This window comes from Dermacentor variabilis, chromosome 6 (genome assembly GCF_050947875.1).
Source record: "Dermacentor variabilis isolate Ectoservices chromosome 6, ASM5094787v1, whole genome shotgun sequence".
Classification (NCBI taxonomy): domain Eukaryota; kingdom Metazoa; phylum Arthropoda; class Arachnida; order Ixodida; family Ixodidae; genus Dermacentor; species Dermacentor variabilis.
In genome coordinates, this window is record NC_134573.1 from 94,510,098 (window position 1) to 94,518,858 (window position 8,761).

The window sequence follows — 8,761 nt, forward strand, 5'->3', positions numbered from 1 at the left end:
TTCCTCGTCGAAAAACTAAAAAAGAACAGTGCTCACAGCGCAAAACTCCAAGGGCCGCTCAGAGGCGTTAAACTGGAGATCAATGCTTTCGCATTCACAACTCGTAAGAACTGTTTAGGGGTCCTCGGCGTGCACGTCAATCTTCTTTATCTGTTTTGCTACCTGGGCGTGGACTTCTAGCCGTCCTTTTGCACTCGTTGGGTCACCCGTTTTGTCGGTTGCGTACTTAAAAAAAGCAGTTGGGATGCCTTTTCCTGGCACTCACAGTTTTGTGAGTGCCAGGAAATTGACACCAGGCTCAATGAGCCGTTAACGCCAGTGTACTCGTTCGCCAGATACGTCCTGAAACTTCTGAACACACGAATTGAGGCCAACCTCGCATGTGCATGAAGTGAGTTTGCCTCATTCTGCGCAATATTTCTGAAGATCTGTATCGCGATATGTGCTCGCAAGTAAGCTCAGGCCATCGTTGCAAGGTGCAACACAAAAATCATGCGCATGGTCCCGATAGTATAAAACATGTAAATAAACCGAATGAGTATAAGTGCGCAGAAACATTAAGACGTTTATGTTATAGTTAACCCTCTCCGAGGACGTTTAACCAAGTAGATGGTTAAACACTAAAGCGTGGAATAAAAGATGTTCTGGCATACTATTAAATCACCTTGGAGTGAATCGGGTGATCGTGGATGTCCAGCCTACTACTTTATCCACGCATTGATTAAGGCAGGACTGGCCGAAATTCTGGAAATTCACATTTTTGCAGCCATGAAGTTGCAGCGTTTATGATTTCTGCACTGTGGCGTTGAGGAAACCAGCAAACACCTTTTATATGACTGCCCCACATAGGAAGATGAGAAGAGTGCCTTTCGAACAGCTTTGAGGCACTTAGATGACATGTCCTTTGCAGAGGAGAAGATCTTGGGCCCGTGGCCTCGTACATCTGCTATGTGGATGACTACGACGGCCCTGATGCCTTTATTGAAATGCACCAGCCTGCATGACCACCTGTGACAAACTCAGTGATGAACCTTGCCTGTTTAACTGTACCAAGTGGGAACTTCTGCCTTCCTTCTCCTCTTTTATTGCCCTTTCTTCCTTTTACAGTGCAGGGCAGCCTACTGGGCTCAGCCTGGTGAACCTCCCTGCCTTTTCCTTATGTCTTCTCTCTATGTCTCCATATTGTGCGGAAACAGAAAAGCCACGGAAATTTGAATTATGACATGAAAGTGTGTCGTTTAGATAGGCGCGATAGCTTGCGAGCTATGAAAGCTTGTTTTATGCATAACACCCGTTTAGTCGATGTACAGTCAAGAAATCTTTCTTGATGAGTTACCACCACTTTCCCGCAGCAGGTATGTTCTCAGCCTTTTCAGTGACCGATCCCGTAGAGAGCGCCTGCTATGAATGTGGGTTTGCTTACCTTACTGCTTATGTGCCCTTGGACCCACTGGTATCCATGACCTTTCGTACATGTTAAGGCCGGAACCCCGGGGTAACGTCGAAGTAAATGTTTGTTTTTCTACCTGCTCCTGGCATTTAAAACACATATATATAATCAGATGGTAGTTTTGGCACAAACAAATAACACATCGACACGTCATCATACGCTACAATGGGCACAGATCTCCAAAATATTGCCATAGAAAGCTATGGGTCTAATGCTCGAGCTGCTTGTCTAACGCGAGGAATGTTATGATTTGTTATGGTGCTATGAGTGTTACGGATGCGTAAGAATTCTTTGGCGAGTACCACAGCAAAATCTGCCCGTAATGCGGAAAATGTCACCCTATATCTGTAAATGTAGGTGTCTGGTGGCTTTAAAATTGATAAGGAAGGAACGAAAAATGAGAATAAATATAAAAGAGCATCGAGACAACATATCCCGCAATTTTCTCTTGAAAGTTTAGTTTCCCGCTTCACTGGTATGTGTGCGAAGAAGCCTACTATGGGATTGCGCAGCATAGGAAATAATAGAATAGCCACTTGGGGGGGGGGAGCAGTTGTGATCACAGTGTAATAGTATATAACTAGTAGCCTTAAAAAAAGTTGGTGAGGTCACCGCGCTCACACCGTAATTTAAAAAGCAAATGGAGTAAAATAAGGAAAACGGAAATACGGTGTGCTCGAACCAGCACAGAGTAAAAAGAAGATGCCGGAGATAATGAGGATGTTACGGCGACACAGGAACAGCGAGACATTCAAACCAAAGGAGAAGTAGGCTCCCAGCCTTCACAGAAGAAATTCAAGTTGTTTGATTCACAAGAAAAATTGTACAGAACACAGCAAGAAATGGTGCTTGACAAAAAAAAATTGTACAGAACACAACGCGAAACCAAGATCGTAATCCCTTGATTGTATGAAGTGGAATTTTGTTTGGAACGTTACTATATGGTCGAAGCAGGCTAGACATGATATGCAACAAAACGGCTACAGAAATTTTTTGAACTGTCTACTAATGTGTAAGCATTCTTTCGCACCGGAAGAGCGATGGCTAGGCATGCATAAGCTAGGAAAAGCAAGTAAGCAATAGAGAATTAATAGCCGAGCCAAAGAACCCCTGCGCATTAGCAGGCAATTCTCAAAGCTTCTGAAGCATTTTTGTCCCCCCCAACTTGCTCACGAAGGCTTTTCCTTTCATCGACTTCCACAGAAGGTGTAATCGCCTTTGATATTTTTTTATTTGTTAGCATCACTTCCACTCTTTGTTTGCGTTCCTTCCAACCTTTATAGACGCAGGTGCACCCTGATGTTATATAGTGTCTTATCAGCTAACAGTCCCTAATTTGGGCCCACACACATTTTTCTCCTTTTGGGCGCTCTTAACTCTGACGAATAGTTTATCAGGCCTGGTCGACTGCGACTGTTAACGACAAGTGGTGGGCTGGTGGACAAGACAGACGAATTGCCTTTGCTTCTAGGACGCTCAGAGCACTATAGAAATATTGTACACAGTGGGAACGTGAAGCAGTGGCCGTATTCGTTGACTTCAAGAACTTACTCCCTTCCATGTAAGGATGCGTATACACAAATCAACAGCCAGTGCTCTGAATCCTAGGCCAGTAGAAACCTGTGCCAACATTTGCAGTAGCGTGGATGCAGCAGCGTGCAAATACATTTTGAAGTACCGAAAAGGGAGAAACTCTAAGGGCGTTGTCGCCTTGTCGAGATTTCCAAAACTAGTACAATTTGAGAAACAATCGGCTGACTGTCTGGCTGTGTTTTAAAGGAACATAAAGCAAGAAACGCAAAATCACTTTTGACTGATGAACTATTGCTTCACTACATAAATCTTAACTTTTGTGGTAATGAGTTGAATAATACAGCGGAAAATAAAGGTGAATGTGTGAAGTTCTAAAAATTTTCTGCTAGAAAACCAGTGCTGGTGCGCTTGTTTGATGTACATCGCTGATATCAAAGTGCATTTTGGTACATCGTGATTTTGTCCGAAGTGGCTCTGTAAAAGTTCATAACACTTTCTAAGTTGCATGAAACCTGCTAGTGCGATGTACTCATGAACGTTTCCTGACTGATCCGAAGACGACGACGTACCTTGCTCAATATTGGCTGGCTTCCATGTTGGCCAGTGTTTGCTAACCCTTGTGAACCATAGGAAAATAGTCTACCTAGCGTGCTTCCACGTAACAGTATTTGTCACTTTCGAATCGTTTTATAGCCTTTCAATCAGCGCTGAAGAAGTTGAAATAGCTTCCAAAGGACGCTTGATTCTTGGCCGAGCGTCTTAAACTTATACTGAACGGCAGGCCGGGGCAGTACGCAGAAGCTCTAAAGCGCAATTTGGCCCTGCAAAGAGTTAGCTCTACAGCAGAGACCTGTGAACTGGGAAGCCAGGATGTTTTTTTTGCGAAAGCATTCTGAGACGGCGAACGGCATTTCTCGCAACAAGAACTCGCAGAAACTAGTCAGATGGAAATGCTGGCAGGTAGTTTTGCATGTTGATCTGGAATCAATTCTGCCATTCAGCACTGGGGAAAAGAGCATGATATGTTCAAATGTGCAGAGGCGTTTGCTCTGCAGGAGCCTCTACACCCACGGACCTACTATGCTAAATTTGGTCACGTGGCAATGATGAATTTGCTCAGAAGTGTGGAAATACATTTCTAGTTTCTTGTAAGTGACTTCTCGAAGTAGATGGAGGTGTGGCATATGTCGTCCACTACAGAAACAATCAAAACGAGCTTCCAGGCGTTATATCAGCTTACGGTGTTCCCGAGGTTTTGGTAAGCGATAACGGGTGCCAATTTTGCAAACTTTATGGAAGCAAACCGCATGAATCACGTTTGCACACAACACTATTTTGCCGCCTCACATGATGCGGCTGAACGCACCATGCAGATGGTAAAGCGCACGTCACTAATATAGATACTTGAGGGCGATCCCTGCCCTAAAAACCATTCCCTCCAAGAGTGTGCTGATAGCTTCCTAATGGCTTATCGCATTACGCCAGGCAGCATGACGCGAAAAACCGCACCTCAGGTATTTCTTAAGCGCAGGCTTCTACAAAGTTTTCGATGCTAAAACCTCACTTTCCCGTGAGCATGCAATGGAGGAAAGGGGCAATACAAAGTAAGTTGCAATGTGCTCCGAGTAATTCACCGTGTGTTTGATGCGGGCGCCATATGTGCGCAAAAATTGGCGCGTGACAAGAGTACCTCCTGATAGATTGAACTCGTAAGTGAGGTTGTTTCGGCTGTGGCCTACATCGTGAACGTGCGCGACCAGCTGTTTTCCTCACACTTTTCCCTTGTGGTCATGCCACGTCAATCCTGGCACAAGCCCTCAGTCTGAGATGACTGAAAACATCTCTTCACCAGTTGTCAGACCTGCTGCTCAACTTATGCCACCGACACCACCGACAGGCTGGAACCCCAGCATCCTGCAACAGCGTCGGCTACTAAACCTTAAGGCACGACTAATGGTGCACCGGCTCCAGATAAGCCTCTGCATCTGGTTGCATCATCTCTGCCGGGCTCCAAAAACGGTGCCTTGGTTACCTCGCGTGTCAGTTCAGGTTAGGAATTCAACGAAAGAGCCGTTATTATTATTATTATTATTATTATTATTATTATTATTATTATTATTATTATTATTATTATTATTATTATTATTATTATTATTACATACAAACTCACAAAGGAAACAGCGAGAGAGCAAGCTGACAACTGCCTCCGAGAGGGGCACAACGCCTGCCTACTTGTCGGGAGGAGGGAATGAAAAGAGGAGAACAGGAGAAGAAAATAGGAAACAAAGAAATAGGAAAGAACGGTTGCTATGCCAGATTACAAGCTCGCAGAAGCCGCTGCAGCTTAACAAGAAAATACATAATGAGCTTTTTTAGTGCTTTGAATGGACAGTGGTAAAGAAGCACGCTGCGTTGGGTGCGCGGGGCAACTGAGCACGCAGCTTGTTATGCCAGCTGTGCTGCCGTGCCCTTATAATCGCTCGCGCGTTCAGCGAATTTCGTTGTCGATTCCAATGTGGAAAATGAATGTTCGGATATGATGTGGAAGTCTCTAAAAAGAAATGCCAACAGAGTTTACGCTGGCTTCTCGAGTATTGAGGAGAACGCCTTACGGATATTTTCATGGAGGGACCACACGACTAAAATTCGTGGAACACATGAAATGAAAATTTGAAGACAGGTAACTAATCCTACAAATTACTTGTAATTTATTATCCATATATTCTTCTACGTCTGTGCCTTTTGGGTGGGCTAAAGGTCAGCTGTCACTGCTCAGAAATATTTTTCGCTCTCGCGTAACATAAAATTTCAGGGCAAAATAGGCTAACTAATGAATTTAATGCATTTAGGAGGAAAGTAGAAGTTGTGTTAAATATAGTATGCCGAAAAACAAAGAGGTAGCGTCCATGCCAAAAGCCCCATGACGCAGCACGTTGTTCAGAGCAGTCTGCTTTGTACATAGTGTGAGAAATAGAAACTCATTGATACAGAGCTCAGATCACAGATGGGTGGTTGACTGTGTGAAGTTAGCACGGAAATGAAGTTTAAATAATCAACTATGAGAGGGGCATCTTTATAATAGTTTGCTTAGCTTAGGTGCTTAGGCCCACAAAACAAAGGGCGGAACAGAACGAAATTTTTCTGCACTTTGAAGTGCAGTCAATGAAATAACCTTTCAGCAAGAAAGTGTGACAGCGTAGCAATCCTGCTTCAAATCTTGTATGAGCACTTCCTAGACGCGTAAACGCTCCCTGAAGCGTCGTGCGACTCCTTCATCCTACGCTTTAGGCTCAATATAATATGTCACAGAATAAAGAAATGTATTAGTAACACAGCCATCGCACATGCGCCGCTGTACCAACCATCGTAGTGGCATGCGGATGATATAAACTGTAAAAAGTCGTTTCTCGCTCTCCGCAATTCCGCATTCAACGGCTGCCGCTTTCTGTATGGTTATGATGGGTTAATTGATAAGAATTTTTTTCATAATTGATGCAAAACTGCAAGAACGTTTCTCCACAATAGATAAGGAAAGAATGCTTTTGTTTAAATATGCGCGGGTCACACAATTTAGTAGCATTTGTCCTGAAACAACAAAGCGTATAGTCTAGCTTCTGCAAGGCCACTGTTCAGAACTCGACTTCGTGAGGACATCAACAAATGAGTGGTCTACAGGATAGAAATCGTAAAATCAGCGTCACATTGAATTTGATTAAGCAGGTATACATCGAACAAAAGAAAAGTGATCCATGAGCTTGTTTAAAGTTGGTCATGCTGATCTCCATCATATAGCTCGTCGCTGTTTTTTGGCTTCCTTCGACTGATGCACATATTGTAGCCCACTTTACAATCATTTTTTTATGAAATGTAAAATTCGCAGCACAACTTCCCCTCATTTTGTGGAGTTCCCTTCAAGCGCATATATGCATAAGAAACTAATGATAAGAATGTGAATTAAAACGTATTTTCTCCTGTAATGTAGAGGTGAGAATGTAAAGCAACGTAAATATGCAATTCTGCAGTAGTTTTACCTGGAACATACGAAACGGCGCGGCACTCATTGCCTATCAATTAGGCTGTGGTCGGCGATGTGTATTCAACAGAGAAATAACAAAAACAAGAACACCCGTTGCTACGACGAGCACATACCGAATTCCGAATAGCAAATTAAAATAGAGGTGAATTTGTGAAGTCGTTCGATGTTAGCTTTTGTACACACTGATGCCCGTTAAAGAAATAGTCGATATTAACTCTCCGTAATAGCCCAGGGGCAATGGCACTGCGCTGTTGAGGTGGACGTCCCGTGTTTGATCGCGGAAACGGAAGCCGCATTTAGATGGGAGCAAAATGCGAGAACATCGGTCGATTTAAAATTAAGTGCACGCCGAAGCCCCAGCGAGTCAGACAATTCTGTTATCTTACACTATGGCGTGCCTCATAATAATATCGTGGTTTGTGGCAGGTAAAACCTCATAATTTATTAAAAAGTAAGAACTATGATAACCAACTAGCATATGTACACGCCAATGTGAGACAGGGAAACTGACTTCACTAGGCAGTGCCTGTGACGTCGCTGCAAGTTTTACAGCGCACCTCACAGGCGCCGTTCCAGCGGCGAGCGTCGGCGTTGTCCCTCGGCATAAGTGAGCAAACAAGCACAGCTAAGAATCAAACAACGAACGCGAAGCGCTGCGCGTGACGAAAGACACGCACGCATTCACGGCAGAGGCGGTGCCGGCCGAGCGGGAGAAAGAAAAAAGAACCATAAAGTTCGCCTTCTTGCATAGCGTTCGTCGCAAGCGTTTCCCGGTAAAGATTACGGTTGCATAAGCTGCCTTTGTAGGGAAGCGACAACTGTGTGGCCGGTCTATATAGTATAGCACCGCACGTCAGGGCTCCGCCAGTCGGTGCGGTGATCGGTGGGATGCCTCAGTACATCGTGAAATGAAAACAGCCGTAGAGTGGTGCTCATATTTTGCGTTAGGGAGTACCGGTGAATTTTTGCCTTTTTGGTTTGTATAATGTAGATTTGGCCTTTGAAGCAATATGCGTCGCAGTAGCCTAATTAGCTTCCACGCCGGCATACACGTGCTTCTTTTGCTGCTTACTTTGTATGCGTCGCTCGACCACTAAAAGAAACATGGAAAGAACTGCAATTAGTCATCTTCATTGACCTTTTAGAACACCACTGATTTAAATGTAAGGAAATGTCAAATCGCAAATATAAAGAAGGGCACCAGCCTATCGGTATTGCGAGATATCAGAACGCTTTGTTGGAAGTTACGTCCCGGTCGAGTACAAGGTACGTGTACGCACTTTTACAGCTATGTACGTGTTCGTTAATTCAAATTCAATAGCACAACTACTTTGCTTTATGATAGCTTTTTTGAGGCTTCACGCAGATTAGAACGTCCGCTCGAATCTTGCGGAAGAATATTGACAAAAATTTTTGACACGAGCATAGGATCACGCACACTCAAATCTGAAGGGGTTATCGGGTATGTCATCAATAACGCATATCGAAAACGAAAGGTGCGTAACGTATTTGTAGGAGCTTTCAAAGAAATCAAGAATAATCTAAGAATATTTTAAAGGTGTATCTTCAACAATGCATTGTTTTCAGTTAGAAGTATACAGATGAAACTCGCTATTTTTTAGGTATATCTAAGAAAGGAATGCTACAGAAACTGCTGGAGAGCAAAGACGCACAGCACATTTGTTTGAATTGGATTTGTCGTTTCCCTCTGCGAGACTGAAACGCCCGGCGTTTGTGATCTT